The sequence below is a fragment of the Peromyscus leucopus genome, chromosome 3 (assembly GCF_004664715.2).
Source record: "Peromyscus leucopus breed LL Stock chromosome 3, UCI_PerLeu_2.1, whole genome shotgun sequence".
Taxonomy (NCBI): Eukaryota; Metazoa; Chordata; class Mammalia; order Rodentia; family Cricetidae; genus Peromyscus; species Peromyscus leucopus.
Window position 1 is genome coordinate 69,284,801 of NC_051065.1, and position 22,579 is coordinate 69,307,379.

At 45.7% G+C, this 22,579-nt stretch overlaps 1 long non-coding RNA gene across 1 annotated transcript; it reads right to left on the bottom strand.

Annotated features, from left to right (window-relative positions):
- Nucleotides 1-7,818: 7,818 nt before the first annotated feature.
- LOC119087531 lies at nt 7,819-11,036 on the bottom strand. The gene is made up of 4 exons (XR_005090997.1): nt 10,276-11,036; nt 10,090-10,158; nt 9,747-9,789; nt 7,819-9,644 (listed from the first exon to the last, which is right to left on the bottom strand). It is a non-coding gene; the product is annotated as an uncharacterized LOC119087531 (long non-coding RNA).
- Between the last annotated feature and the right edge of the window lie 11,543 nt (nt 11,037-22,579).

A 22,579-nucleotide genomic window follows, 5' to 3' on the forward strand; every position in this document is an offset into this window, starting at 1 on the left:
AAAGAAGCATAGTTCAGATTCTTTGGTAGGAAAAGGACTCAGCTCCACATGCTGGTCATGGGAAATGAACTGTGTGTTACAAGACACATTTTATTTAATGGGAGTTTTGAGGCAAATAAAAAGCAAGCTGATGAGTGGCAGACAAGGGGGGGGCAATAACCTACTTGGCTGATGGCATGACCTCCCTTCCCAGGGTGTCAAGGCTTGACGACTTCAGATTGGTTTGGAATTGGGGGGTTGGGGCAGTTTGGGTATGAGTGGAAAGACTTGGTACATAGCTGAAGCATGATTGTGTCCCTAGAGAGCTGGTTGTCTACCAATGAAAGCAAATGGTGTCTCAGAGAGAAAAAAAATTTGCTTGTGTCAATGACCAAACTAATTCTCACACATCTCTAGGTCAGTTTCATCTGAAATTGTGAAGAACCAGTGAAGAATGATAGAAGGCCACGTGAGGTGTTTGAACTCAGACTTTTTTTATAATTAAATGCTGAGTTCTACACACCAGATCTCTCACAGGTGTGTGCTGCTGGGTCAGCCCCTGAGAGCTGTCTAGGTTTTGCAGTACCACAGCTCTCCATTAGCATTTTCAGCTGAAAATCCAGGTGGAAACAGTGCACATGCCTTCTCCATTGATTTTGACTAGTCTCCAAGCCTGCCCATTCAGACCCTTTATTCCTACTTTCTCTTTTGCCTTTTCCCTCCTGGCTAAAAAAATGAAAGGTCTTGACTCCTGTTGAGGTTTTTTTCCATAGAAAGGTGAAAGTAGGTATCCTGTCAGAGAGAGAGAGAGAGAGAGAGAGAAGAGAAGATTAAAGAGAAGAGAAGAGAAGAGAAGAGAAGAGAAGAGAAGAGAAGAGAAGAGAAGAGAAGATTAAAGAGAAGAGAAGAGAAGAGAAAAACCTGCTCACAAACAAAAACCCTCTTAATTGCCACTGGGTGATCACACAATAAATGCCCAATTAAAAACCCAGAGACCTGCTTGCTTGCCCTGGGCCTGTCTGGATGGCTTGATTAGAGACACCCTGGGCAGAAGTGGACTGCAGCTTCCTTCAGGCACATTATGTGGTAACCCACTTTTATCAAGGAAGAAGTCAACTACTTCTCCATCCTTCTTCTGGATGTGCCTTAAAGCTGGAATCCAGGAAAGCTGTTCTATCCCAGATACATGAACCCATTCATGGCGCCAGTATATGTGGGTGGGGGCATGCACACATGTACCCACACACACACATGTACCCACACACGTTTCTCCTCTGTCCTAGTTACTGGGTTACTAACAGCTCTGTGAGTTTCCCAGCATTCTGAGGCTGCTTTGCTGACTCAGGGCTTCTCAGCTGGGTGCATGGTAATGTCTGGAGATGGTCTTGGCTGTCACAAAGAGATCTCACTGAATCTGTCTGGTGGGCGGAAGCCGGGGATGTTGATGAGGACGCCACAGTGCACTGTAACCACTCTCAACCAAAACTGACCTGTCCCTGATGTCCGCGGTGACAACGTTGGGATGATATAGGGGAGTCTATGGATTGGGGTTCCAAATAAAAGTGAGATGAAAGTGCAAGCCCTCTCACATCACCTCTGCTTCATCCCAAATACTGGGGTCCACTCATGCCAACTCTGCCAAAGCCAGTTTTCTCTGTGAGGTCATAGGGGGGCTCAGCGACCTGCGGTCTACTGTGGCTGCCTCCTGCTTTTCTCTAGCCAGGAGACAATCGCTAGTTACTGCTTTGTCAAAGAGCTAAGGAACAGACAAGAATGATGTGTTGTGACTTACGAACATAACGCCCACTTGGGGTCAAGCCACACCCGTTTGCTTTGTGTGGCAAGGCTACATTTTGCCCTTGGAATAATAATAATGAAAATAATAATTTTCTATCTGGTCCTTGACAACAGCAAAAGTTTGTTGATGTATACCCAAGGCCAATGATGTGACTCACCTTCGAACTTACGATGATGGAGGTTCCCATGTTTGACCACACAGACTTAAAATTAAAGGAATGCAACTTTAAAAGCCTGCCCCAGCACAGTGCCTGCCAATGGCATAGTCTAGTGTGGAGAGGCAACGGGGATGCAGATAAGAAAGCAGAAAGTGGAAGAAGTGCCTGGATCTGGAGGTGATGGTCCTAAGGCAGCAGAGGAGAGAATGAGAGCATCTCTTACTGAGGCCTCAGGAAAGCTACCAAGTTGAAGATATCCAACCCATTTCACGGATGGAAAAACAGAATCCATGAAATGATGTGGTGAAAGGCAAAGCATTAGCAACGTAGAGGAACAGGCTTCAAACCGAATCTGTGTGGCTGCTCATCTCTCCATGTCAAAAAGATACTTCAGAGCAGAAGCGGGATATGAATAGATCCTATATAAGCTAGGGAGAAAGACTCAGATTGCTAAACTATACAGGGGAAAATGTTGGAATTGGCAGAATGCAGATACTGCCAGAAAAGTCTAGTGAGACCTCAGAGCAAAGTCCACGTGGAAGGAACGTCCTATAATAAAAGATACATGGCTAAGGGAAAGAATCCACTAAAAAAAGGTTATATGCTATGGAATGGCTAGCAGATGTTGTGGGGCTGTGAGGGGTGACTGGTAGAGGACTTTCAAAGGCAGCAGGATTATCCTTGTATAACACTACAATGGTGGGTACCCACTATAATACATCCATCCAAGTCCATAGAATGCCCAACCCAAGGATCCTAATGGAAACTGTAGACTTTAGTTAATACTATAATAAATAACCAATACAGCAAGATTTGGTCATCCATTGTTTTTTTTTTTTTTTTTTTTTTTTTTGGTTTTTCGAGACAGGGTTTCTCTGTGTAGCTTTGCGCCTTTCCTGGAGCTCACTTGTAGCCCAGGCTGGCCTCGAACTCACAGAGATCCGCCTGGCTCTGCCTCCCAAGTGCTGGGATTAAAGGCGTGCGCCACCAACGCCCGGCTTGGTCATCCATTGTTAAAGGTGTAGCAAACTCGCCCAACATTGTAAGAATGAGGAACAGTGGGATTGGGTAGAAAGGATGGATGAGGAAGGCCATTATATTTCATTCAATACTTTCTGTTCACCTAAAACTTCTACACACTAAAAAAGTAATTCAAGCAAAGTAAGCCAAACTTTTTCATCTCAGCTACTTGGGTGGCTGAGGCAGAAAAAATCACAAGTTTGAGGCATGTCTTAGTGAGACCCTACCTCAGATCAAAAGTAAAGAGAGAGTTGAGGATACAGTCCAGCGGCAGAGTGCTTCTAGTACGCCCAAGGCATGGGTCTCCGTGCCCCATTCCACCTTCCAACACACACCAGACTGAGGTCCTAAAACTGGACCAAGTGGTTCCTGCAGAGCCCACCACATCCTATGACCCTGAGATAATGGACATTTACCTGATTTTTTTCCCCTTCACTGAGGAGTAAAAGAAAGACCCTGGGCCAGGAGCATCAGTCCTAGGAGTGTTGGGAAATATGCAACAAATCAGGACCCATAATTTCACTTGTGTAACATGAATCTTCAAAGGTCTTATTAAGCCGGGCAGTGGTGGCGCACGCCTTTAATCCCAGCACTCGGAGGCAGAGCCAGGTGGATCTCTGTGAGTTTGAGGCCAGCCTGGGCTACAGAGTGAGATCCAGGAAAGGTGCAAAGCTACACAGAGAAACCTTGTCTCGAAAAACCAAAAAAAAAAAGGTCTTATAGGTCTTATTAATAAAACCAAACCTGGAGCCGGTATTGCAGTGAACACTGAAAGATCAGAGAAACAGAACAGGCCACAGCTAACTTCACCTCACCAGTTCCTCAGCTGATCGTTTCCTCAAACTGGAAGCCTCTGTATCCTCATCTGAATGGATCTCAGCTGAACTGCTGCTCAAAAGCCTGAAAGCTTAACAGACTCTAGTTCCTGGTTTTCACACATTTTATACCTTTCTGCTTCCTGCCATCACTTCCTGGGATTAAAGGCGTCTGTCACCATGCCTGGCTGTTTCCAGTGTGGCTTTGGGCTCACAGAATTTAGGATGGATCTCTGCCTTCAGAATGCTAGGATTAAAGGTGTGTGTGCCACCATTTTCTGGCCTCTATATCTGGTGGCTGTTCTGTTCTCTGACCCCAGATAAGTTTATTAAGGTGCACAATATATTGGGGAACACAATATCACCACACACTTGTCTCGGGCACAGGACATCATTTCACACTCAGTGGCCCAGCCACCAGCATACATATGGCTATGGTTGTTGTTTAGAACAATGTCAACATCCCAGGCTTCCTCAAACCTTGGACAAAGCAATTTCCTGGGCTGATAATTTTGTGCTATGATGGAAACTAGCAACTGGCGCGGCAAAATGTGCTGACTTCAGAAGTCAATGTGGGTATTAACATGTCTTCTCTTCCACATCCTGCCTCAGAACATACTTACATGCTAAGCAGCCTGACAGAAAATTGGCCATGGCCAACCTTGGAAGTGATGATGTAGCTGGCGATGCTCAGTGGTGTGTCTAGTGTGCTCATGTTAACCAGCAGACGTGGCCCCTGAATCTTCGAGTCCCCACTCACCTCTTTTGGCTGACAGTTCCTGGACTGCTGCAGAGCACTAGCCTGGAGGAGCGTGAGATCTGAGCTCATGTCAGAAATCTGTTTTTACCTAATCCCTCAAAAATCATAATTACACAAAGATGTCAGCTAGTCCCATAGAAATAATAACACCCCCCCCCCTTAAGAAGATTGTTCATGAGGAAAGAAGAACATGACGCCAACTGACACAGAGTATTCGATTCTACATAAAGGCACACCCAAACACACATCAATTTATATTATGCATATTTTTCTATACACATCCAGAAACACACGTCGATTTTATATTATGCATATTTTTCTATACACACACAAACACACGTTTCAAACAGTTTAGTAGAGAAATGAACATTGCCAATTTTTACTTGTATGTAAACTTTGTATATCCAAAACTTAAACAGATGAGTGTTTATGACTTTAAAAATGCACACATGTAAAACATTTCACAGTGTAGTGCACTTATCCACCAGTGGATTTCACAGAAAGACCCTGTATTTACATCTTTTAATTGTGTAGTACATATGCTGTTTATGTGTATTGACATTTATGATTGAAAACCAAGCAGCTCCACTCAAGTGAGTTCTTCCTCGGTTCTGAAACGATCCCAGGCCTAGAAGTGATGTGCTGCTTAGGAAAGGGTAAGGAAGAAGGAGGGGCTGCTGAATGTTGACTGGTTCCAAAACACTTCAAAAGGGAAAATAATAAAAATGTAAAATAATAAAAAATTAAAAGTAAAAAAAAAAAATACCTCTATACAAGTCACAAAATCAGAGGCTATTTTTACCATGGAAAGACAAAAAAGCTTTTAGCGTCTGCCACTGTGAGATGTTTGAAAGACGGAGAGGCGTGAGGTCTGGGCAGGGACAAGGTGGTGGGCCACCCTCTGTGGAGACCCTATCCAACACTTCTCAATGAGGATTCCAGAAAGTGTGGCGTGTAAATGCCTGTATTGTCTTCTGAGTTACAGCTGAGCATTTCGTTTGGAAGGACCACAGACGTTTTCTTCTTACATCCAAGACTTGGGTTTTTAATAGCAGCTGTGTTTGGAAAAATTCTAAAATCAGAAAGGATGTGGTCTGAAGCGTTGAAGTGTGCAGCCACATGTGGAAAAACACAACTCGGAGACATGAAGTGGCTCATTTATCAGGTCGTCATGCAGAGTCTCAAGTTTGGGATCCAGTAGGAATTTCTTACCCAGACCAGAGGTTGCTGAGTGCCTTCATCCACTGAGGCCCATGGATTTTCTTGCTTCCCTCCACAGCAGTGGGCTCTGCTGCCCTTTGGCACATATTATTAATGTTACTGACAACCCTGCTTATTCTCCCTTTCTGTATTAGTAATACAGCCTTATGAATCTAATAAATATGAGTCTAGACTTCAATTGTACGTTGGTAAATTCTCTCTCTCTCTCTCTCTCTCTCTCTCTCTCTCTCTCTCTCTCTCTCTCTCCTTTCGCTAGCTTTCAAGCACTTTTTGGACAAATGGTCATGCCAACTGAGCTGTGTGGTGAGTGGAACCGCATCTCGGGGAAGTATTGGTAACGTTTATGAGGTCATATCAAGCTGCTCTAGAAACTCATGTGCTAATGCCAGTCTTCAAATTCAAAACTAGATGCTCTCTCAGAGATTACAAATGCTCTCTAGTTTAAACTCCAATGGCTGTAGAAACAAACGAGCCTAAAGAATTTTCCAGTCTGTTCTGCAGGGCTGCGTAAAGAGGCCAGGCTGGTGTGATGGGAGGAGAGAGGTGAAACTGAATCAAATAACTAACCATCAAGCACAGCTTTAAGGACAAGTTGGAGTAGCTTGGGTGACTTATACATTTTGTAAGGTTGACTTAGAACTAAATTACACTGAAGCCCTTCATAGTAGAAGGTGCAGACATGCACAAATGAACGGATTGGTTGGTTCTTGAGAAAGACTCAAGTAGTGAATGGAACATGGCCAAGTGAACAGATGAAGACCTGGAGTCTGGAAAAGTCCTGGAATGATTATTTGGGGCAAAGGGTGAGGAAGCATATGGCCATTCAGACTAACCCTGCAAGCTGAGTCTGCTGATGAGCTGGTCCCTGTGGAGTGGAGACTGTTCCAACCAGCTCCTTCTGCTGGTCCCTGCGAAACATCTTTAGGGTTGGAGCAAAGAGGCAGATGGATGTTGGGAAAGAAACCTGTGTGACCATCCTGACGCCAACTTGTTGAAATGACACTCTGGGGACTGTTCTAGGGAACTCTGGGCTTTGGGTTTGTTCTTAAGACATCTGAAGAATTAAGAGTCCACACTGCTAGGTTTGGTTTCTATGGAGGTGGCAGATAGCCCAATGTAATGATGCCTTCCATAACACAAAAGTGCAGCACACTCTCCCATGAAAGAGACCCAGATACGTCAGCCAGTTTCAGGTACCCATTCACCTTCTACCTTGCTCAACATATTTCTTCTTCTTCTTCTTCTTCTTCTTCTTCTTCTTCTTCTTCTTCTTCTTCTTCTTCTTCTTCTTCCTCTTCCTCTTCCTCTTCCTCTTCCTCTTTCTCTTCTCCTCCTCCTCGTTTAAGATGTATTCCTTTTTATTTTGTGTGTATGGGTGTTTGGCTTGCAAGCGTACTGCATGTGCACAGGAAGCAGAGAATACAGAAGAGGACATGGAAGAATGCTGCTTATGGCTTGTTCCTCCTGGCTCACTCAGCCTGTTTCTTTTAGCATCCAGGACTACCAGCTCCGAGGCAGCACCATCCACAGTGATCTGGCACTTCCATATCAATCAAGGAAATGCACCGCAGGCTTACCCACAGGCCAGTCTGGTGGGGGCATTTTTCTATTTGAGGTTCCTTCTTCTAAAAGGACTCTAGCTTGTGTCTGGTTGGCATAACACTGGCCAGCAGATTTGGCAAGGTTTGGCCAATGACTGTTGGTTAAAATTTGATTCACTGCAAGAAACGAAGGTGTGCTAAAGGAGAAACTCATGGGCATGCTTCCTGCCTGGATGAATCTCTCTCTTGTCTCTTTCTGAGCTGAATGAACAGCAGAGGTTGCTTCTTTTGTGGCTAGAACAAGGTGGCTCTATTTCAGTGCAAGTGTGGGTCTGTAAGTCACTCCATGTACACTTTCATTACAGTGCTCCACTGCCTGGGAGTAGGTGGAGTTTGGGGCCTCTCCTGTCCTCTGCACTACATTTAAAATACCTGCAGAATGCCTGTGAGTCCTATGAGCCCCACAAGCCCTGCAGAGGCCAGCAGACTCCAGAAGAATCATGGTGAGGTGACCTCAAGTGCTTCCAACTCAGGCAGCTTTGGCCTGGACCCCAAAGAGCTGTGTAGTTCCGAAAACCTGAATTGACCTTGCCAACACTTAATTTATTCATCAAAAAGATAGAGACAGTCAGACATACCTTTTTAGTTGTATTGAATACTAAAATAGATAATGTAGAAATCTATCAGCAAAAGGGGTTTTCTAGAAGCAAGACCCTCATCTCTAGAAGCTATGAATTCACAGAGATGGATAGATAGATGATAGATAGATAGACAGACAGACAGATAGGTAGGTAGATAGGTCACTGGGTGCCCTCTCTAAGACTGATAATTGTTATTACTTAACCAAACTGTGTGAGGCATGTACTCAAGGGCTGAAGTGAAGGCCAAGAGAAAGATGTTTATAAGCAGGAATATGAACTCCTTTTTTGAAAATAACTTATTTACTTTTATTTTTTGTACATTGGTGTTTTGCCTGCACATATGTGGGTATGAGGGCTTCGGATCTCCTGATACAGGAGTTACAGACAGTTGTGAGCTGCCATGTGGGTGCTGGGAATTGAACTCAGGTCCTCTGGAAGAGCAGCAATGCTCTTAACCTCTGAGCCATCCCTCTAGTCCCAGGAACATGGCTCTTGATTCTATCACAGTAACAACCATGTGGCAGCTGCTTCAGACATGATAAAAGGAAAGAAAAAATGAGGAAGGGAGGAAGAGCGAGAGCGAGGGAGACCTGACCCATAATCTTTCTTATATTGCTTCTAAAATGAAAATTCCTGACTAAAACAGATATTCTTAAAAAAACAAACACACAAAACTAGACATTCCTTCATTCTTAGGAGACAGAACAAAGGACATAGGTACCTAACTTCCTGCCACGGTCACTTCTAACCTGAAGTCTGAACTCCCTGAATGTAGCTGAGCTCCCCGTCACGTCGTATGCACTTTATTGGCTCTGAAGACCTCTGGTTATGGATGGTGTTCATGGCTGCAAAGCCAAATTCCCAAAGTGATTCGCGTTTTCGAGATGTTGATGTCTCACGCTGTGTTCTAATAACATTTCCAACACTGGCTGCGACACAGACTGCACTACCCTAGCTTCCCAGGTGACTCAGCCAGGAGAACCCCTCTGGTGAGCGTCCTGGAGGTGAGGCGCCCGCGGCAGAGTGCTGAGACACACATTTAATATCAGCAGACGACAGAGAAACAGTTTTGCAGCAAGTGTGGGCGGGAGAGAGACTCCTGTTTAAGCAACCTCCCCTCATACACCAAGGCAATGCTGTACTGACCCCTTCCCCACGTCTACACGACCATGGAGAAAGCCGTGGAGACAACGAGAAAGCTCTGGAGGTAACAGCTTGATGGGCCCTCAAGCCCCACTGCCATAACAAGGCATGAAAGTTGAACCGGCTGAACTGAGCTGGTCCAGGAAAACGCTTGAAAGCTCTGGAAACATCCAAGCTTGCAGGGCTGAAGACAGCATGCAAAGGACCGCTCTTCCACCCGAGTGACAAGCCCAAGCTGACATGAGCATCAAGTGGGTTTGGCATGTCAGCCAAGAGAAAGGAAAGGCACAGTTACCCCGGAGGAACCCTGGGCCCATGACCTATTGCTAAGGAGACCTCTTTCACCTGGGGGAGTCTTTCCTCTGTCCTCCGCCTCCTCCCACAAGAACTGAAGTACTTCCCCGGTTTTGAAGATTCTCTTTCAAGATGCTTGGCCTCTGTTAGTATAACCAGAAACACTGATTTAGAGTTAGGATGAGAACCATCTTCCTACAAAGAAGCTTGACAGCCAGACAATTCTTTGGTAAGGTCTCGGACAAGAGTAGAAATCCAGACTTGCTCTTAAGTTTCTGGTGGGAGCAGAAAGAGACATGACCTTCATTTAAACAAACAAACAAACAACAATGAAAACCAAAGTGGTTGGGGATAGAGCTCAACGGTAGAGCACTTACCTAGCATTCGCAGGGCCCTGGGGTCCATCCCTAGTCCCTAGCACTGTGGAAGACAAACAATGTAACGATATTTGCCTAGAATGTAAATGCATGTGAGGTTTAACTAACAACTCCACCTCTAAAAACCCACAGCCAAGAGAAGCACTTCCACCTTGGCGACCTGATACACGTTTGATATAGATTGCGCATTGCTATGGACAAAGCAAAGAGACTAAAAGCGTCCTCAGGGTCCGTCAATAAGGGACACGGATCAGTGGGAGCATCCATAAATGAGCACAGTAACTAGGAAACTGGCTATGATCTCATACTTCTAAAGGAAACAGGCCTGAGATTCACTACTTACGTGAAGAAGTTGTTTGGCTCCCAGTTTTGGAGATTTTGGTCCAAGATCAGTTGGCTCTTAGATTCAGACCTAAGAAGAGACCTCACATCATAGAAACAGAGAGCTGGACCACTGGGTCACAGTCTTCCAGAACCCTATCATCCCGAATGCTAAGGCTTAGACTAGGCCTGTGCACCCAGGTCTCACCTCCGGGCCAACTTCCTTCCATCGTGCCAGAGAAGTACTCTCTCCAGCCAGTCTGCAGCAGCCCCGCAACTCACTAGGCCATGAATGCGCTGAGGGCAAAGATCCTGAATCTGCCAGCAAGCAGAGTCCAGTCCTAGGCCAGCAGCTCTGCCTGGATTCCAGAGAGATCCAGTCTGTTCTAATGTTTCTGATGGTTTCCACGGGCAGCACTTCTGATCTATACGTGGTTTTTCTGCCAGGCTTCCTTCCAGGAGTCATGGCACCCCATAAGTGGCCACTGACACAGCCTTCACTGCCAGCTCTGCTGTCCCCCACCTGGACAAGAGGCCAGTTCAGTAATGACAAGCCTGAGAAGGTGCTGCTGAAATTCCTTTCCCCAGAGCAGATGTGGGCAACATCTACCCCTCCTCCCAAGGGCCCAACGACAAAATAAGGCACAATTCTGCCCAACTCCACTCTGGGGAACCAGTGAGTTTATTGGGCTTCCTATAGGGGTGTGAGTGACCCTCCCCCAAAATGCTGCACCTGAAAAGCCTTACCCAGCAGGGATGAGGGCTTCTCTTTACCCACATAGATGGACCCCCAGCCCTAGTCCGCCCTGGCCTCTGTATACTCGAACTCCTTTATATACTCTTCCTTAGGCCACATGCAATCAAACCAGTTTTGTACAAGAGGAGGTAGAAAGCAGTTTGATACTCAGGTGAGAATATCAAGCCCCTCTTCACCCCTCTACGTGGGTGTGTAAACAGTCAACAAGCCAAACTAGCATGATTTTTGCAAGGGGGTGCAGCTAAATATCCCAAATGGCTGGTGGCTTACCTTGGAGGACAGTCGCTCAGAACACAAGGGCTACTGAGTGCAGTAAGAGGACTGGGATGGTGAGAGCCGTGGCGGGACTCAGGCTCAGCATACACTGAGATGGTGAGGACTATGAGAGGACTCAGGCTCAGCACACACTGAGATGGTGAGGGCTATGGGAGGACTCAGGCTCAGCACACACTGAGATGGTGAGGGCTATGGGAGGACTCAGGCTCAGCACACACTGAGACGGTGAGGACTATGGGAGGACTCAGGCTCAGCACACACTGAGATGGTGAGGGCTATGGGAGGACTCAGGCTCAGCACACACTGAGATGGTGAGGACTATGGGAGGACTCAGGCTCAGCACACACTGAGATGGTGAGGGCTATGGGAGGACTCAGGCTCAGCACACACTGAGACGGTGAGGACTATGGGAGGACTCAGGCTCTGCACACACTTGGATGCTAGAAGTTATGAGAGGATCACAGCATGGAATCAACATAGTGAGATCTGGAGGGGACTGGGGACACTTGGTGTCACTCCAAATCACTGTCCAGGGCACTCAGAAGGGATCACGAAAGCCTCCAGGAAGCTTCGAGGGCAGACTCTAAGAACTGCATGAGATAGCCAGGCGATGGTGGCGCACGCCTTTAATCCAGCACTCGGGAGGCAGAGCCAGATGGATCTCTGTGAGTTCGAGACCAGCCTGGGCTACCAAGTGAGTTCCAGGAAAGGCGCAAAGCTACACAGAGAAACCCTGTCTCGAAAAACAAAACAAAACAAAACAAAAAAAAAAAAAAAGAACTGCGTGAGAGCCCATGTCAAACGTGCTCTGAAGGAAAACTGGAAGGCTGGGTGTTGGAAGAAGAGGCACTGGTTCCAGCAGCCTCGGTGTACCCCAGCATGCCTGAGGTGGAGACTGGGTTCTCACAGCTGAGATGGCCAACAAGCCTGCTTCTGGCAAAACACTTCCTTGCTCTATCACCCCACGGTGGGAGGCAAGAGGGCAAGAGGACCTTCACTGGCACTGGCGAGGCGCTGGAGGAGAGAGAACGGGTATGAGAGGAAATGCAGGAGAGATGGAGATTGGCGAGATGGGTTCCAGACTCACCCTTCCATCAGGAGCCTATTCCCATGGCGACAGTGCCAACCCACCTGTGGGAGGAGTCCTCATTGTACCTCTCTCACTATTTCAGCACTCTGCAGCCGGAAATTAGACTCCTGAGGCGTGGACTTTCAGGAAGACATTTGAACTGCAGCAGACCAGGTACAATGATGCTCCCAGACCTGGCCATCAGGTCAAGACGGCTCCTGCAGACACTGAACAGGAGAAGCCGGAAGAGTCGAATGGCAAGTAGACCGCTCCTTGGGCTAGCAGAAGACAAGGGACACTGGAGCGGCAGTCTTGTGGACGATAGCCCCCGGTGTGGATCATGTTCTGTTTTCACACTCCCCTGCCTCCCAAGTCCAGGCCTGACTCTCCCAGCGAGGGACTGGAAGTACACAGCCTTACTTCAGCTCCTCCAGGAAACCTCGTCTGGTTACAGATGTGTCTCGGGATGTACCTGGAATCCCTGTCTGCTATGAAAGAAGAGCATCGCATTTCACAAGAAGTAAGCCTGGTTACTCAGAGCAGGACCAACCCCAGGAGGGTGGTTGTGGGTTCCTGTGCTGTGTGAATCCAAGGCTGTCTTCACAGACACTTCAGATATTTGAGAGAATCTCCACGTTACCCAGAGCCCTATCACTAAGCTCCATGCCGGCCCTCAGCTCCGATTCTCTCTGCCATGGACAATTCTCTTCGCAGTTGGATTCATTCCACCCACCTATTCCCCACCCCATGACCCATTTTGCCTATTACTTCACCCAAAACTTCCCTAGCCACAACACACAGTCCAAAATTCCTAGGCTGGCTTTTAGAACTGTCTGGAGTGAACTTACCTTTCTGAAACTCTCACCGGCTGGGCTCAAGGTGAACAGAGTGATTCATCTGTGACTCACTTGTCATCAAACCAAAGAAGGTACTTTTCCATCTTGGTTCTTGTTGTCTGGAATTGACCCAATATCCATCATCATTTATTTACATCTTACCATAGTCAAAATTCAACTCGACATCATCTCTTCCAGGACGACCTCCCTGATTCTAACAGCCAGGCGTGGATGCTCTTCTGTTCACAGTGGGACTTATCTCTGCTCCCTCCTCTTCGTTTTTTATGTATTGCTGTGTATGCAGCTGTGCCCCTGGGGAGTAAGTTGTAGCTTGGGTTTCCTGGATGGTATCGTTAGATCTTGGGCCTCATATAGAATATAGACTTGCAACATTTAGGCTGGAGGAGCTTGCTGTGCACCAAATGTGTCCCCACCAAATGAATATATCCTAGCTAACTCCCAAGGTGACGGTATTTAGAAAAGGGACCTTAGGGAAAGAATTAAGCTTTGATGAGGGAGCAGGGTGGCACCTCCTCCATGGGACTGGGGGTCCTTGTGAGAAGTCGCACTTAAAGTCTGCTGTCTTTTTCTGCTGTGTGAGTGAGTGCACCGTGAGAAGGGAGCACTCACAGGGACTCAAGCCCTGATCCAAGACTTCACACCCTCCAAAACAGAAAATTAGCTTCTACTGAAGCCACCCAGTCGATAGCATTGTGTTAGGCTACCACGCGGCAGACATGGCCTTCAGGTCCTCTAAGCAGCCTCATTTTACACTGTTGTTAAGTACCAAATCCAAAGGGCCACAGAGCAGGGCAGAGATCAAACCCAGTCAGTCTCTTAACGCCCAATCTCCAGCAAGCGTAAGAAGCTTGCCAACTAATGCGAAATGAAAGAAAAAGCTCAAAGCAGTAAGTGTATTTTTCTTAAACATGTCCATACCTTAAACTCTTTTTATCCTAGCCTTGAAATAACAAACCAAAGGTCCAAGGGGACTTCTAGTGAGGTCTGAAATTAAGAATATGGCTTAAAGGCTGCCAAGGATGAGAAAGAGAGAGGCCTGTTCAGTTATGACAATATCACCTTACAAAGTTATGAATTATGCAAGTGAAAACAGACCGCAGGATGCCTGACCTCACGAGACTTCATGTACCTGTACACAACACTGCGCGAACAAGCATTTCAGAGCCCCGCTGAAAAGGTGTCGGTTATACGGCAGCTTTACCCTCCTCCTCCGTCCTTTCCTTCTCACAAAGGCTTCCACATGCGTCGGCTTGGGCAGTCTGTGTGACCGCCAACAACATGGCTATCACCATCTCTGTGCAGAATGACACAATGAAGTGCGGGAACTGGAGACCTAAATACGGGGTGTGTGTGCATGTGTGTGTGTGTGTTGGGGGGGCAGAGACAGAGAGACAGAGAGAGCAAGCGCATAGGGGAGGGGCCTTGTGATAGGATTGTTCCTGTTTCCCATGTATTCCAGACTAGCATTCAATGTTCTCTGTCAGGCCGTGATGAAACGAAACAAAACAAAACAAAACAAAACAAACAAAACAAAACAAAACAAAAAAAAATGGAGAAACCTGAGCTTGGGTCCTAGCCTATTGCCTGTAGTTAGGGGAAGTCACTCAGCCTCCTTGCTGTTTCTTCATGTGTGGAAAGTGTGTGGAATAGTTTTCTCTTCAATTCTCTTTAGATTCAGGTGATCTGTGAGTTGCAGAATTAAAGAGCATTACATAAAAGTTCAGGCTAGGTTACTTTCAAAAGATTTTTTGAGCCTGGATCAGGCCTTATGAAGAAGACACCATACACAGTGCTTCTTACCCAACTCTACAAGGGAAAGAGATGGAGACCAAGACTGTGTTCCTGGTCTAAAAAGTTAAAATCTGTCCTATGGGCACTGTGAAGACTCAGAGGCAGCCATCCGCTCCAGTGGATCTGACATGACTTTGAGAGTCAAAAGCAAGCATGGAAGGACTATCTCCACTGAGACTAGCAAACACCTCGTTTCTCGATTCTCTTCTGACAGAGTTCAAGATTGCTGGTATCCTGCCCCATGGAGAGCCCAGACACTCTTGATTTCAGGACAGCAATAGATGGATAGAGACACATGCACAATAAGACATAAAGTAATCTGGAGTCCTCTATACTAAAGGACACACACAGATTAACCATGTAATTGCTAATCTAAAATAGAGATTGGTTTCCTATGTCATTCCATAAATTAAAATTTTTGATGTAGAGTAATTTTAATCCAGCTCAAAAACATGTCCTCAATGGGCCCGTATCTTCAGAATAATCAAAAACATCCATCAGAAGAAAGATGGTAAGCAAGTGTGTAACACATGAGAAATAACGTCAGTGTCTAGAAGAGGATGAGTTTAAAGTGAGATGATCAGGTTGCCTTAGTTATGGCTTTCAGTTTCATTGTCTGGTTCTTGCATCCTGTACCAATTTGTGTTTACACATCCATGAGAATTTAAAGGCCCCTCTAGCCAGGGATCTCTCTTATCAGCAGATGTTGAAAGGGAATTTGAGGCTAAGATTTGACTTTTCAAACGTCAGCACCCAAGACGCCCCTTCACAGCTTTTTGTCTTTCCTCTATATTATATAATCATTGACCTAACATCTTACTCTGTGTTCATGCTAAACAACAAAACTGGTCAAACGAGTTCAATTAGCTTCAGTTGTACTTCCTCCCCAACATATTAAGCTACATAAGAGCTATATAAAATATTTTCCCTGGCTTCCTCAAAAATGTGAATTATGTGCTTGTGGTTGATTTGTAACTCCAGAGTCTGTTGGCTACAACTTAGATGTCAATATTTATTCACTTGTCAAATACTCATTTGCTATCTGCTTTATAGATGCAAAATAAACATGACACAGTCCTTGTCATGACTGTCACCAGAAAGTGAAGGAATAGACAGTAATAGTCACACCTGGAATACAGCATTGAGCAAACAACACATCCTCTTTGAGTCGTTCACAGTGATGTGATTGGCCCTCAGTGGCACAATGTATCCAAGAGAGTAGCTCTTGGATCTTGTGGTTTGGGAAAACCTAAGCACCCTTATGTAGCTAGAGTTTTCCTGCCTTGCCCACAGTCAGGACAAATCTTTGTCACCCGCCAGTCCCACAGCCGCTCAGACCCAACCAAGTAAACACAGAGACTTATATTGGTTACAAACTGTATGGCCATGGCAGGCTTCTTGCTAACTGTTCTTATAGCTTAAATTAATCCATTTCCACAAATCTATACCCTGCCACATGGCTCGTGGCTTACCGGCATCTTTTCATGCTGCTTGTCAGGGTGGCGGCTGGCTGTGACTCCTTCTGCCTTCCTGTTCTTTTATTTCTCCTCTCTGTTAGTCCCGCCTATACTTCCTGCCTAGCCACGGGCCAATCAGTGTTTTATTTATTGACCAATCAGAGCAACTTGACATACAGACCATCCCACAGCACAGCCAAGTGCAAATCATCTCAGACACCTGCACTCAGGCCCGTGGTCCTAATCATCCTCTATGCAGACCTGCTGCGTAAAGCCACGATGAACCCGAGAATGAGCTCCCACAGGACATACAGAACATCCCACAGCACCCTTAAATTTATTTAAGAACCTCAAAGAGCTAAGTGGGCATTATTTACCAAAACTTAGTATATTCAGAGCTGGAGAGATGGACACACAGTTAAGAACGTTTGCTGTGCATGTATGAGGTTTAGAGTTCAGATCCCCATGTAGAAGCTAGACCTGATCCCATGCTGCCTGTGACCCAGTACTGAGGAAGGCAGAGACAGGAAGATGGCTGGGCTCACTGTCTGCCAGCCTGGCTGCGGCACAGACTCCAGGTTCAGTGAACCTGTCTCAAAGAAATAAAGCATTGAGTGATAAAAGAGGTCACCAGAGCCCATCATCTGCTCTTGACATATGTGTTTGGGCATTTGCTCTGCAAACATGTGCATATATCACACACACTTACACCTCACACACATATGCACACACATGCACACCACACACACACACAAAAGTTTTAAAAAGCATTATGTTCAAATTTTAAATTGAGATTGTTTAAACATCTAATAGTTGCTTAAAATAACAATAGTAAATACATTGCATAAATAACATTTTATGAAAATGACAATGTTTCCTCGGATAGAAATGTTTACTAATTGAAATAAACCAGTCAAAAAGTATACACCTCATCTGACGTCACTAATACTGTGTGCAAGGGCTCTAGAGTTGTCAGATTCCTGCACTGCTCTCCATAAAAGCTGTGGAAAGGGGTGAAGGGGATACTGCTTCCTGGGCACAAATGAGGTGAGAAGGTTTGGGACAAGGTGCATAACACTGTGAATGTGCTTAATACTTCAAAATGGTGAAAACAACATATTTAATTTTTCTTTATTTTTGAGAATTTCATACATGTACATAAAGAAATATAATGCTATAAATGCCCCATTTCACCTTCCGACTCCTTTCAAACTCCCCAACACACCAACTGGGCAAGACATTGGTTTTGTTGTTGTTGTTGTTGTTTTGACTTGTTTTGTTTTTGTTTTTCATAACTCACTAAGTCTAATTAGTACCGCTCATATGTACATGAGTGTGGGTCATCCAACGGAGTGTGGGAAACTTACCTGTGGTGACATCTTCAAAAATAAACGATTTTTTCCTCTCTCAGCAGCTATCCGGTGCCAACAGCTCCTCGGGCAAGGAGTGGCCCTGGAGATCACGCCCGTCTCTGCCTACATTTTAGCGGGCTTGGTCTTGGGCAGGTAACTCCAGCTGCTGTGAGTTCATGATCGTGCTAGCTGTCTGGTGTCCAGAAGACATGATATCCCCGCACTTCTCCCACCTTCTGGCTCTTACACCCTTTCTTCCTCCTCTTCAAAGATGTCCGCTGCGCCTCGGTAGGGAGTTTAATACAGATGCCCAGGTACGGTTGAGCACTCTGTCTCTTAATCTCAGCACTCTGACTTCCTCTGCATCTCCCCACCGCTGCCTACTCCAACCCAGGTTGAGAGCAGCCAGGCCTAAGGAGAGAAGCACAAATATTTAGAAGGCATTGTGACAGCGTGACCATTTAGAAAATAACAACAGGTTCTACTCTGCGGCTTATGACCTCCCGAGCTATAGGCTTTGGACAGAAGTACAGTGCCAGGCATGACATCCTGTGGCTCCATCAGGGCCTCAAATCCAACCAGAAAGTGGCTCTTTACCCCCAGAACAATCGTGCCACTGTGACACCACTGGGCAGTCTCACCTGTCAGGTTCACATCGCAACACACAGGACCCAGGGCTGGGGAAGACCACAAATGTGTCTCCTGACCCAGCAGCCTGCGTGGTACCTTCTGGTACGGTGAAAGTCAGCCAGCAGGAAGGAAGTTCTCCATCTAGTTGGAAATTGATTTCTGATGTCCTGTGGCCTAAGTGTGTGATAAAAGATAATAAATGTTATTTTAATTGCATTTTGCCACAATTAGCAATTTTTGATGTTTGGAAAAGGGGGTGGCATACTTTTACAGTTTCATAGATCTTACAACTAAGTGTCTGGTTTAAGAAACCATGTTGAATTCTCTTATCCACTCCTATACATGGTGTACTCCTGTACTCAATTTGTGGCAACTTGCTGCCGTGATTGAAGTTACATGAAGCTTATGCAGCATCAGGAAGGACCACTGATTTCTAAAGTGTGGAAGCCTTTGGATAGACTTTTCAGCTACAAAGAGGTGTCCTCTGATGCTTTACCAGAACTCTCCAAGTGGCAGCTTCTTAAAGATTTTACTCAGAACATGGCATTTGAAAACAGAGCCAAGCTGTTGTTGTCACAGTCGGGTCCATTGTCCACCTGGGATTTTGAATCTTTGATGCACACATGCTTTTGTAACTCTAAGCGTAGTATTGGAGAAATACCAGCTGACTCTGCTCTATAACCTTCCAGATTCTGGCACATTCTGTCTTACTGTATCACAGAATCATAAGCCAACTTCACTTCTCAGCTCGGTGGAATAGTCCTTACCCATCCTGAAGCTGTCAGGCTTCTGGTGGTGAACCCAAGTTTCCAGAAATCCCAAATTTCTTCAGAAAGCTCAATTTTAATCTAATCCATAAACTATCAGTGATTTCCTCGACACAGCAAGCTTGCTTTGTTTATCCATATGAATAGGTCTATATCTGCAAAATCTAAATATTCAGTTTTCCTGTTGTTCCTACAAGTAAAGCTGGAGTATCGTGGAAGATGTAACTCCTCCATTCACAGCTCAACCCACCAAGCAAGTTCTTTTCATCAAGGTGGTCATAGTTCTTCCATGCACAGGAGAAGGGCTTTATAAACAGGATATGAAAAAGATGTGCAGCTAGGGATCAAGGTTTAGGAAAATCAATATTCTAATTAATATTAGCATTTTCACGACTCTACGAAGAATGCTGTTGGTGACACTGGCTTTTTGGTTTTCTCTTCACAAATTCATGTTGGTGAGCCACACCAGGTGAGCACACAGGTGCCACCGCCGTGCCTGTGCCGTTCCTGCCTCTCAGGCTTTTGCGCCATCAGTACAAAGGTCAGCCCTATAAACAAGAGAAAACGAAAACAGAAAAACAAACCACTGTTGCCTCTCAGTATCCATGGGGAACTGATTCCAGGATCTCCCGTGAATCTCACATCCAAAGATGGTAAAGTCCCTTAGATAAAATAAAGTGGCATTTGCATATAACTCGTGCACATCCTCCTGTATACTATCTCTACATGACTACAACACTATAGTATAAATGCTACCCAGTTGTGAACAACAATGTTTAGGGCATTGCTTCTCAACCTTCTTTTTTTTTGGGGGGGGGGTTCAAGACAGGGCTTTTCTGTATAGCTTTGGAGCCTATCCTGGAACTCACTCTGTAGACCAGGCTGGCCTCGAACTCACAGAGATCCTCCTGCCTCTGCCTCCCGAGTGCTGGGATTAAAGGCGTGCGCCACCACCGCCTAGCCTAGTTCTCAATCTTCTTAATGCTACGACCCTTTAATATAGTTCCTCATGTGGTGGTGACTCCTAACCATAAAATTATTTTGCTGCTACGTCATAACTGTAATTTTGTTACCGTTATGAATTGTAATGTAAATATCTGTGTTTTCTAGTCTTAGGCGACCCCTGTGAAAGGGTCAGTCGACCCAAGGGGTCATGACCCACAGGTTGAGAACCGAACGTTTAGGGACTCGGGACAGCACATGGTCTGCAGAGAAGCCACACATTCAATCTAAAGTCATTTGAATAGTCATCTGCGGGACATACAGATACAGAGAGCCAACAGCACAGTGATCCCATGGGTTTCTAGACTGAGCTCCAAGAGCCTGCTGGGAGAGCCTTGGAGCTAGAGTTCCCACTGAAAAGATGACCCTGGAAATGTTGGGCCAGTTAGTAAACTTTGGTTTCCTCCTCTCTGAGTGGGGATAGTAAGCATTCCCACGAAAGCACACTCGAGGAAGAACCGAGGCCAAGCAGGACGTACGCTAGCCTCAGCACCCGGCTTTCTGTGGGTGACAAGTGCCAGCCTTTAGCGCAGTTTCCGTTGCCACTGACGCTGCGCTCACCTTTGCCTCCTCGGCTAAATGCTAAAGTGTTAAAAAAAAAAGAAAAAAAAAGAAAAGAAAAAGAAAAAAAAAACAGTAAACAGCACTGAAAGCGACCTCCTCATCTCTGCGACGTTTTCACTTTGCAGAAGAAGATGAGATTGAACAACAAACTGTTAGAGGCTCTGTGGGTAAACATCGGCTGGCGCAGGAACAGTGCGTCTGCGGCTGTACTGCCAGGCCGATATCACAGAGGCCTCCGTCCCCGAGTACAAGAGACGTCTGTGACATCTTTAAATTAACAAATGGAACGTTTTAATGCTTGAATGTAGTTTATTCCAAAAGGGGTGCTAGACCTAAGTCAACCCAGCAGAGTACCTCCCATTCTAAAGAGAAAATTGGAACGACTAAACAGCGCTGTTCAAGGCAGCTACTGAACATTTCGCAGAGGCTTGTGGGTTGGTTTTTCTTTTTTTCTTCCTTCCTTCCTTCTTTCTCTTTCTTTCTTTCTTTGTGTAAAATTTCTCTCTTTCTCTGTCAGGAAAATTGTAATGAAGAAGTGGGAGTCCCCGGATGATATTCAAATCGTTTCTTAATTAGGATGTGAGTCTTAGCCCCCAGAACCTGTAAAGCGGAAGCTTCATCAGAACAGCACAGTCCTTCCCTCTCAGAAGTATCCAGACTCTTGGGTTTCAAGGAATGCAATAGCTGGGAAGCCGCTGCATTTGTCCTATTTCAAGCTGAGTGTGTAAATAATAAAGGTCAAACTCAGAAAACAGGGCCGATAATTCCTTGGTGACCAGCCAGACTCCAGTTCCCATCATTAATTCATATGTTGATAGACTTCCCCAGGAAGCCTGGGAACATAACAGAAGTAACTCAGCTTCCCCAAGAGAAAAGGCCTCATTTTTGCTTGGCAGATTCATTCCTAATCACATAGCAGGGAACCATTATTAACATCTGGATATTCAAAAAGAGCCACTGAGTTATTATAAAAACTGCTTCAACTCATCAGCCGAGGCCTCAGATGATCTACAGTGTGCACAATGCTTTCCCCTGCTTTAGTCAAGAAGATAAATGAAAAGATTCTGTGTATTTCAACAGCCATTACACATTTGTTTTCGATCGGGGGGGGGGGGGGACCTCATGTCTGCCTACTGTCCCTCCTATCCTAAGGCAGACATGTCAGCGGCGGTTTCTACCGCTCCCGCAGTGAGTTTCTTCCTGGTGTACAGTTTTCAGAAGGCTACTGAAAATGCTCATTGGTTCAAAACAGCTGCTAGTCGGAGACTAATGCTGCCTTAGACTCTCTTTGATCAAAACTCTTCCGTTCTTTAACCAGCCAAGCCCTCTTCGGTACTTTATACAGACGATTCTTAAACATGGATGGTCGTGACTTTCACAGACCTGCAAGTGCTCTTCACCCTCACCCAAGCCATCAGCATTGGAGTTGGTAGCACTAATAAATGTTATGTCACTCCTCTGTTTGAAACCTTCTCATAGCTTCCTTTTGCTGTTAAGCCAATATACCAGTTCCCACCAGGACCCATGGGCTTCTCTTGCAGTCCCAGTACGAAGAGATTAGGAAAACAAAACAAACCCAAACAAACAATTTGTGGAGCATTGCTCTGCTCCCTACAACAACCCCAGTAAGGATAAACAGCTCAAAAGTCCATTCCGAAAGTCCTCCCCTAGGAGTGGATTGTCAATGCTCCATCCAAGTTTGCTCTGCCTCCCCATCCTCATCACTTGTTCCTTTTCCCTCACCATCCCTGGTCCAGCCTCCTCTCCCACCATGCTGCCCATTTCAAGGCTCTGGCCCCAAAGCTTTCGCGATGTTTCTTACTGGCCCGATCTCATTCGCTCTCAAATCTTGGCACAAGAGTCCCCCCTCAAGGGCACTTTGTTCATGAACACACACATTCCTCTAGAGGAATCTGTGTTTTGTCTGTCTCCCCAAGGGCCTCGCTCTATTTGGCTTGTGTAAACTCCTCAAACTTAGCTAAGAACCTAC